Source organism: Arachis stenosperma, chromosome 9 (assembly GCF_014773155.1).
Source record: "Arachis stenosperma cultivar V10309 chromosome 9, arast.V10309.gnm1.PFL2, whole genome shotgun sequence".
NCBI lineage: Eukaryota > Viridiplantae > Streptophyta > Magnoliopsida > Fabales > Fabaceae > Arachis > Arachis stenosperma.
In genome coordinates, this window is record NC_080385.1 from 56,528,640 (window position 1) to 56,539,160 (window position 10,521).

Sequence of the window (10,521 nt, forward strand, 5' to 3'; positions counted from 1 at the left end):
ACGTCCACTAGCCATTAAGAAGTACCCCAATGAGGAACCACAGGAATCTGAGGCTCATACAGAGACCATAGAGATTCTATTGAACTTTCTTTTACCATTCATGAGCTCTGATGACTATTCATCTTCTGAAGAAGATGAAGACATTGCTGAAGGGCAAGTTGTCCAGTATTTAGGAGCAATCATGAAGTTAAATGCCAAGCTATTTGGTAATGAGACTTGGGAGGATGAACCTCCATTGCTCATTAATGAACTGAATACCTAGGTTCGGCATACTTTACCTCAAAAGAAATAGGATCCTAGTAAATTCTTAATACCCTGTACCATAGGCACCATGACCTTTGAGAAGGCTCTGTGTGACCTAGGGTCAGGTATTAACTTCATGCCACTCTGTAATTGAGAAACTAGGAATCTTTGAGGTACAAGCTACAAGAATCTCACTAGAGATGGCAGACAAATAAATGAAACAGGCTTATGGACTAGTAGAAGACGTGCTAGTGAAGGTTGAAGGCCTTTACATCCCTGTTGATTTCATAATCCTAGACACTGGAAAGGATGAGGATGAATCCATTATCCTTGGCAGACCTTTTCTAGCTACAGCAAAAGCTGTGATTGATGATGACAGAGGAGAGTTGGTCCTTCAATTGAATGAGGACTACCTTGTATTCAAGACTCAAGGTTCTCCTTCTGTACACATGGAGAAGAAGCATCAAAAGCTTCTCTCAATACAGAGTCAAACAAAGCCCCCACATTTAAACTCTAAGTTTGGTGTTGGAAGGCCACAACCAAACTCTAAGTTTGGTGTTGAGAGGCTACAACCAAACTCTAAGTTTGGTGTTGAGAGGCCACAACCATGCTCTAATTATCTGTGAGGCTCCATGAGAGCCCACTGTCAAGCTATTGACATTAAAGAAGCGCTTATTGGGAGGCAACCCAATTTTTATTTATCTATGTTAAATTCCCATTTTCCATTATTATTTTATGTTTTCTTTAGGTTGATGATCATGTGGAATCACAAATACAACCTACAAAAATCAAAGCAAATTCAAAAACAGCATTAAAAAACAGCACACCCTGGAGGATGAACTTACTGGCATTTAAATGCCAGTAAGGGTAGCAGAATGGGCGTTAAACGCCCAGCACCATTCTGGGCGTTCAACGCCAGAAAGAAGCACCAGACTGACGTTTAACGCCAGAAATATGCTACAGCTTGGCGTTAAATGCCAGGAAATGTATAAAAGCTGGCGTTTAACGCGAGAAACATGCAGCAGTCTGGCGTTAAACGCCAGTATCGCATACAGAGGGCGTTTACATGCCTAAATGGTGCAGGGATGAAAAATCCTTGACACCTCAGGATCTGTGGACCCATAAGATCCCCACCTACCCCACATCTCTCTCTCTCCCCCCCTCACACATCTCTATAACACTCTACCCAAAACACCACTCACCTATCAAATCCTATCCTTTTCCCGATATTCTCTTTACCAATCACGTCCATCCCTTATCCCCAAAAACCCCACCTACCTCACTTTTCAAATTCAAACACTTTTCCTTTCCAAACCTAATCCCAAATACACAAACCTACCTCCCCCCATTCCTATATAAACCCCTCCACACTCCTTTATTTTCACACATTACCAACACTACTTCTACTCCTTGGTCGAACCACAAACCACTCTCCATCTCTTCCATTTTCTTCTTCTTCCCCTTCGTTTTTTCATCTTTTAATCGAGGACGAGCAAACCTTTTAAGTTTGGTGTGGTAAAAGCATTGCTTTTTTTTTCATAACCATTTATGGCACCTAAGGTCAGAAAAACCTCTAGAAAGAGGAAAGGGAAGACAAAAGCTTCCACCTCTGACTCATGAGAGATGGAGAGATTCATTTCAAAGGTCCATCAGGACCACTTCTATGAAGTTATGGCCAAGAAGAAGGTGATCTCTGAGGTTCCTTTCATGCTCAAAAGGAATGAGTATCTAGAGATCCAACATGAGATTCGAAGAAGACGTTGGGAAGTTCTCACCAACCCCATTCAACAAGTCGAAATCTTAATGGTTCAAGAGTTCTATGCAAACGTATGGATCACTAAGAACCATGATCAAAGTATGGACCCGAATCCAAAGAATTGGCTTACAATGGTTCAAGGGAAATACTTAGATTTTATTCTAGAAAATGTAAGGTTGGCGTTCAACTTGCCAATGATGCAAGAAAATGCACACCCCTACACTAGAAGGGTCAACTTTAATCAAAGGTTGGACCAAGTCCTCATGGACATATGTGTGGAAAGAGCTCAATGGAAAAGAGACTCAAGAGGCAAGCCGATTCAATTGAGAAGACCGGACCTTAAGCCTGTGGCTAGAGGATGGTTGGAGTTCATCCAACGCTCCATTATTCCTACAAGCAACCGATCCGAAGTAATTGTGGATCGGACCATCATGATCCATAGTATCATGATTGGGGAGGAAGTGGAAGTTCATGAGATCATACCTCTAGAACTCTACAAGGTGGCTGATAAGCCCTCCACTTTGGCAAGGTTAGCGTTTCCTTATCTCATTTGTCACCTATGCAGTTTAGCTAGAATTGTCATAGAGGAAGACATCCTCATTGAAAAGGACAAGCCCATCACTAAAAAGAGGATGAAGCAAATAAGAGAGCCCACTCATGGACCTCAACAAGAGAATGAGGAAGTTCCTCATCAAGAAATTCCTGAGATGCTCAAGGGATGCATTTTCCTCCACACAACTATTAGGAGCAACTCAACATCTCTTAGGGAGATTTGAGTTCCAACAAGAAGCAACTAAGGATGGAGCACCAAGAGCACTCCATTATTCTCCATGAAATTAGAGAGGATCAAATAGCCATGAGGGAAGAGCAATAAAGGCAAGGAAGAGACATAGAGGAGCTCAGGCGTTCCATTGGATCTTCAAGAGGAAGAACTAGCCGCCATCACTAAGGTGAACCCATTTCTTGATTTCCTTGTTCTTATTTTTTTGTTTTTCAATATTATGCTTTATGTGTTATCTATGTTTGTGTCTTTATTAAATGATCAGTAGTATCTAGTGTCTATGTCTTAAAGCTATGAATAATTCCAGGAATCCTTCACCTTTCTTAAATAAAAAATGTTCCTAATTACAAAAGAACAAAAGGTACATGAATTTCAAATTTTATCTTGAAATTTGTTTAATTATTTTGATGTGGTGGCAATACTTTTTGTTTTCTGAATGAATGCTTGAACAGTGCATATTTTTTATAGTGAAGTTTATGAATGTTAAAATTGTCAGCTCTTGAAAGAATGATGAACAAAGAAAAATGTTATTGATAATCAGAAAAATCATGAAATTGATTCTTGAAGCAAGAAAAAGCAGTGAATAACAAAGCTTGCGAAAAAAAAAAGAGAAAAAATGGCGAAAAAGAAAAAGAAAGAAAAAGAAGAAGCAAGCAGAAAAAGCCAATAGCCCTTTAAACCAAAAGGAAAGGGTAAAGAGGATCCAAGGCTTTGAGAATTAATGGATAAGAGGGCCTAAAGGAATAAAATCCTGGCCTAAGCGGCTAAATCAAGTTGTCCCTAATCATGTGCTTGTGTCATGAAGGTCCGAGTGAAAAGCTTGAGACTGAGTGGTTAAAGTCGTGATCCAACGCAAAAGACTGTGATTAAGAACTCTGGACACTTCTAACTGGGGACCTTAGCAAAGCTAATTCACAATCTGAAAAAGTTCACCCAATTATGTGTCTGTGACATTTATGTATCCGGTTGTAATACTGAAAAACAAGATGCTTAGGGTCACGGCCAAGACTCATAAAGTAGCTGTGTTCAAGAATCAACATACAGAACTAGGAGAATCAATAACACTATCTAAATTCTGAATTCTTATAGATGCCAATCATTCTGAATTTCAAAGGATAAAGTGAGATGCCAAAACTGTTCAGAAGCAAAAAGCTACTAGCCTCGCTCATCTAATTGGGACTAAGTTTCACTGATATTGTGAGATTTATTGTATATTTTCTTCTTTTTATTCTATTTTATTTTCAGTTGCTTGGGGACAAGCAACAATTTAAGTTTGGTGTTGTGATGATCGGATAATTTATACACTTTTTGGCATTGTTTTTAGGTAGTTTTTAGTATGATTTAGTTAGTTTTTAGTATATAATTATTAGTTTTTATGCAAAAATCACATTTCTAGACTTTACTATGAGTTTGTGTGTTTTTCTATGATTTCATGTATTTTTTTGGCTGAAATTGAGGGACCTGAGCAAAAATCTGATTCAGATGCTGAAAAAGGACTGCATATGTTGTTGGATTCTGACCTCCCTGCTCTCGAAATGGACTTTTTGGAGCTACAGAAACCCAATTGGCGCGCTCTTAATTGCGTTGGAAAGTAGACATCCTGGGTTTTCCAGCAATATATAATAGTCCATACTTTCCCAAGTTTTGATGACGCAAACTGGCGTTTAAACGCCAACTTCCTGCCCTATTCTAGCGTTAAACGCCAGAATTGAGTTACAAGCTGGAGTTAAACGCCCAAACTGGCACCAATGCTGGCGTTTAACTCCAAGAAAAGTCTATACACATGAAAGCTTCAATGCTCAACCTAAGCACACACCAAGTGGGTCCCGGAAGTGGATTTCTGCACTATTTACTTATCTCTGAAAACCCTAGTAACTAGTTTAGTATAAATAGATCTTTTTACTATTGTATTCAGGATCTTGGTTATTCTGGTTCCCTCTCTGGGACCGAAACCAATGAACACCATTATCACTTATGTATTTCCAATGGTGGAGTTTCTACACCTCATAGATTAAGGTGTGGAGCTCTGCTGTTCCTCGAGTATTAATGCAAAGTACTATTGTTTTTTGGTGCGCGAAATTGTGATCACTACAACTTCGCACAACTAACCAGCAAGTGCACTGGGTCGTCCAAGTAATACCTTACGCGAGTAAGGGTCGATCCCACGGAGATTGGTGGTATGAAGCAAGCTATGGTCATCTTGTAAATCTCAGTCAGGCAGACTCAAATGGGTATAGATGATGAACGAAAATAACATAAAGATAAAGATAGAGATACTTATGTATATCATTGGTGTAAGAGCTTCAGACAAGCATATGAAGATGCCTTCCCTTCCGTCTCTCTGCTTTCCTACTGTCTTCATCCAATCCTTCTTACTCCTTTCCATGGCAAGCTCGTGTAGGGTTTCACTGTTGTCAGCAGCTACCTCCCATCCGCGCAGTGAAAGCTAATGCACGCACTCTGTCACAGTACTGCCAATCACCGGTTTGGTTCCCTCCCCTACCGGAATAGAATCCCTCTTTTGCGTCTGTCACTAACGCCCAGTAGGTTACAGGTTTGAAGCACGTCACAGTCATTCAATCATTGAATCCTACTCAGAATACCACAGACAAGGTTAGACCTTCCGGATTCTCTTGAATGCTGCCATCAGGTCCTGCCTATACCACGAAGACTCTGATCTCACGGAATGGTTGGCTCGTTTGTCAGGCGAGCACTCGGTTGTCAGGCGATCAACCATGCATCGTGCAATCAGAAATCCAAGAGATATTCACTAAGCCTCAGATGCTTGTAGAACAAGAATGGTTGTCAGTCACCTTGTTCATATGTGAGAATGATGATGAGTGTCACGGATCATCACATTCATCAAGTTGAAGAACAAGTGATATCTTGGACAAAGAACAAGCGGGATTGAATAGAAGAACAATAGTAATTGCATTAATACTCGAGGTACAGCAGAGCTCCACACCTTAATCTATGGTGTGTAGAAACTCCACCGTTGAAAATACATAAGAACAGGGTCTAGGCATGGCCGTGAGGCCAGCCCCCAATGATCTAAGAACTAGATGTCCGAAGATGAAAATACAATAGTAAAAGGTTCTATATATAGAAAACTAGTAGCCTAAGGTGTACAAAGGTGAGTAAATGACATAAAAATCCACTTCCGGGCCCACTTGGTGTGTGCTTGGGCTGAGCAATGAAGCATTTTTCGTGTAGAGACTCTTCTTGGCGTTTAACTCCCATTTTGGTGCCAGTTTGGGCGTTTAACTCCCATTTAGGTGCCAGTTCCGGCGTTTAACGCTGGGATTTCTGTAGGTGACTTTGAACGCCGGTTTGGGCCATCAAATCTTGGGCAAAGTATGGACTATCATATATTGCTGGAAAGCCCAGGATGTCTACTTTCCAACGCCGTTGAGAGCGCGCCAATTGGGCTTCTGTAGCTCCAGAAAATCCACTTCGAGTGCAGGGAGGTCAGAATCCAACAGCATCTGCAGTCCTTTTCAATCTCTGAATCAGATTTTTGCTCAGGTCCCTCAATTTCAGCCAGAAAATACCTGAAATCACAGAAAAACACACAAACTCATAGTAAAGTCCAGAAAAGTGAATTTTAACTAAAAACTAATAAAAATATAATAAAAACTCAACTAAAACTACCAAAAACATACTAAAAACAATGCCAAAAAGCATACAAATTATCCGCTCATCACAACACCAAACTTAATTGTTGCTTGTCCTCAAGCAACTGAAAATCAAATAAGATAAAAAGAAGAGAATATACTATAGACTCCAAATTATCAATGAAACATAGCTCCAAATTAGATGAGCGGGACTAGTAGCTTTTTGCCTCCAAACAGTTTTGGCATCTCACTTTATCCTCTGAGGTTCAGAATGATTGGCTTCTTTAGGAACTTAGAATCCAGATAGTGTTATTGATTCTCCTAGTTAAGTATGATGATTCTTGAACACAGCTACTTATTGAGTCTTGGCTGTGGCCCAAAGCACTCTGTCTTCCAGTATTACCACCGGATACATACATGCCACAGACACATAATTGGGTGAACCTTTTCAGATTGTGACTCAGCTTTGCTAAAGTCCCCAATTAGAGGTGTCCAGGGTTCTTAAGCACACTCTTTTTGCCTTGGATCACAACTTTATTTCTTTATTTTTCTTTCTTTTTCTTTTTCTCCCCTTTTTTTTTCTTTTTCTCTTTTTTTTTTTCTGTATTCACTGCTTTTTCTTGCTTCAAGAATCATTTTTATGATTTTTCAGATCCTCAGTAACATGTCTCCTTTTTCATCATTCTTTCAAGAGCCAACAATTTTAACATTCATGAACAACAAATTCAAAAGACATATGCACTGTTCAAGCATACATTCAGAGAACAAAAAGTATTGTCACCACATCAATCTAATTAAGCTAGTTTTAAAGATGAATTTGAAATCCTGTACTTCTTGTTCTTTTGTGATAAAAACAGTTTTCATTTAAGAAAGGTGATGGATTCATATTCATAGCTTTAAGGCATAGACACTAAGACACTAATGATCATAAGACACAAACATGGATAAACATAAAGCACTAAAATTCGAAAAAAAACAGAAGAATAAAGAACAAGGAGATTAAAGAACGGGTCCACCTTAGTGATGGCGGCTCTTTCTTTCTCTTGAAGATCCTATGGAGTGCTTGAGCTCCTCAATGTCTCTTCCTTGTCTTTGTTGCTCCTCTCTCATGATCCTTTGATCTTCTCCAATTTCATGGAGGAGGATGGCATGTTCTTGGTGCTCCACCCTTAGTTGTCCCATGTTGGAACTTAATTCTCCTAGGGAGGTGTTCAGTTGCTCCCAATAGTCTTGTGGAGGAAAGTGCATCCCTTGAGGTATCTCAGGGATCTCATGATGAGAGGGGTCTCTTGTTTGCTCCATCTTCTTCTTAGTGATGGGCTTGAGGTCATGCCTTCTCAGTTGAACCGGCTCTGGATGCCATAAATGGTTATGGAAAAACAAAAAAGCAACGCTTTTACCACACCAAACTTAAAAGGTTTGCTCGTCCTCGAGCAAAAGAAGAAAGAAGAGAGTAGAAGAAGAAGAAATGGAGGAGAGGGAGATGGCTTTGTGGTTCGGCCAGAAGGGGAAGAAGTAGTGGTTTATGAAGGATGGATGTGAGTGGTGAAGAGAAAGAGATGTTGAGGTGATTGGTGAATGGGTGAAGAAGAAGAGAAAGAGTGGTGGGGTTTATGGGGATCCTGTGGGGTCCACAGATCCTTAGGTGTCAAGGAAAAGTCATCCCTGCACCAAATGGCATCAAAATCCACGTTTTGAGCCATTTCTGCCGTTAAACGCCGGGCTGATGCCCATTTCTGGCGTTTAACGCCAGGTTATAGCCCTTTCCTGGCGTTTAACGCCAGTCTGGTGCCCCTTTCTGGCGTTAAACGCCCAGAATGGTGCCAGACTGGGCGTTAAACGCCCAACTGCTAGGCTTACTGGCGTTTAAACGCCAGCAGCTTCTTCCTCCAGGGTGTGCTATTTTTCTTCCTGTTTTTCATTCTGTTTTTGCTTTTTCAATGGATTTTGTGACTTCTCATGATCATCAACCTACAAAAAACATAAAATAACAAAAGAAAATATATAAAATATAACATTGGGTTGCCTCCCAACAAGCGCTTCTTTAATGTCAGTAGCTTGACAGAGGGCTCTTATGGAGCCTCACAGATACTCAGAGCAATGTTGGAACCTCCCAACACCAAACTTAGAGTTTGAATGTGGGGGTTCAACACCAAACTTAGAGTTTGGTTGTGGCCTCCCAACACCAAACTTAGAGTTTGACTGTGGGGGCTCTGTTTGTCTCTGATTTGAGAGAAGCTCTTCATGCTTCTTCTCCATGGTGACAGAGGGATATCCTTGAGCCTTAAACACATAGGATTCTTCATTCACTTGAATGATCAGTTCACCTCTGTCAACATCAATCACAGCCCTTGCTGTGGCTAGGAAGGGTCTGCCAAGGATGATGTTTTCATCCATGCACTTCCCAGTCTCTAGGACTATGAAATCAGTAGGGATGTAATGGTCTTCAACTTTAACCAAAATATTCTCTACAAATCCATAAGCTTGTTTTCTTGAGTTGTCTGCCATCTCTAGTGAGATTCTTGCAGCTTGTACCTCAAAGATCCTTAGCTTCTCCATTACAGAGAGAGGCATGAGGTTTACACTTGACCCTAAGTCACACAGAGCCTTCTTGAAGGTCATGGTGCTTATGGTACAAGGTATTGAAAACTTCCCAGGATCTTGTCTCTTTTGAGGTAATTTCTGCCTAGACAAGTCATCCAGTTCTTTGGTGAGCAAAGGAGGTTCATCCTTCCAAGTCTCATTTCCAAATAACTTGTCATTTAGCTTCATGATTGCTCCAAGGTATTTAGCAACTTGCTCTTCAGTGACATACTCATCCTCTTCAGAGGAAGAATACTCATCAGAGCTCATGAAAGGCAGAAGTAAGTCCAATGGAATCTCTATGGTCTCATTTTGAGCCTCAGATTCCCATTGTTCCTCATTAGGGAACTCATTGGAGGCCAGTGCACGCCCATTGAGGTCTTCCTCAGTGGCGTTCACCTCCTCTTCTTCCTCTCCAAATTCGGCCATGTTGATGGCCTTGCACTCTCCTTTTGGATTTTCTTCTGTATTGCTTGGAAGAGTACTTGGAGGGAGTTCAGTAATTTTCTTGCTCAGCTGTCCCACTTGTGCCTCCAAATTCCTGATGGAGGATCTTGTTTCATTCATGAAACTTTGGGTGGTTTTGATTAGATCAGAGACCATGGTTGCCAAGTCAGAGGGGTTCTGCTTAGAATTCTCTGTCTGTTGCTGAGAAGATGATGGGAAAGGTTTGCCATTGTTAAACCTGTTTCTTCCACCATTATTATTGAAACCTTGTTGAGGTCTCTCTTGATTCTTCCATGAGAGATTTGGGTGATTTCTCCATGAAGAATTATAGGTGTTTCCATAGGGCTCTCCTAGGTAATTCACCTCTTCCATTGAAGGGTTCTCAGGATCATAGGCTTCTTCCTCAGATGAAGCATCCTTAGTACTGCTTGGTGCATTTTGCACTCCAGACAGACTTTGAGAAATCAAATTGACTTGTTGAGTCAATATCTTGTCCTGAACCAGTATGGCATTCAGAGTATCAATTCTCAAGAACTCCTTTCTTCTGACTAGTCCCATTGTTCACAGGATTCCTTTCAGAAGTGTACATGAATTGGTTATTTGCAACCATTTCAATTAGTTCTTGAGCCTCTGTAGGCGTCTTCTTCAAGTGAAGAGATCCTCCAGCAGAGCTATCCAAGGACATCTTGGATAGTTCAGAGAGACCATCATAGAAAATACCTATGATGCTCCATTCAGAAAGCATGTCAGAAGGACATTTTCTGATTAGTTGTTTGTATCTTTCCCAAGCTTCATAGAGGGATTCTCCATCCTTCTGTCTGAAGGTTTGGACTTCCACTCTAAGCTTACTCAATTTTTGAGGTGGAAAGAACTTTGCCAAAAAGGCATTGACTAGCTTTTCCCAAGAGTCCAGGCTTTCTTTAGGTTGAGAGTCCAACCATATTCTAGCTCTGTCTCTTACAGCAAAAGGGAATAGCATCAGTCTATAGACCTCAGGGTCAACCCCATTAGTCTTGACTGTGTCACAGATTTGCAAGAATTCAGCTAAAAACTGATGAGGATCTTCCATTGGAAGTCCATGGAACTTGCAATTCTGT

At 40.7% G+C, this 10,521-nt stretch overlaps 1 non-coding gene across 1 annotated transcript; it reads left to right on the forward strand.

Annotated features, from left to right (window-relative positions):
- Positions 1 to 10,163: 10,163 nt before the first annotated feature.
- On the forward strand, positions 10,164 to 10,271 carry LOC130952707 (small nucleolar RNA R71). Its single transcript, XR_009074885.1, has one exon. It is a non-coding gene; the product is annotated as a small nucleolar RNA R71 (small nucleolar RNA).
- Positions 10,272 to 10,521: the final 250 nt, after the last annotated feature.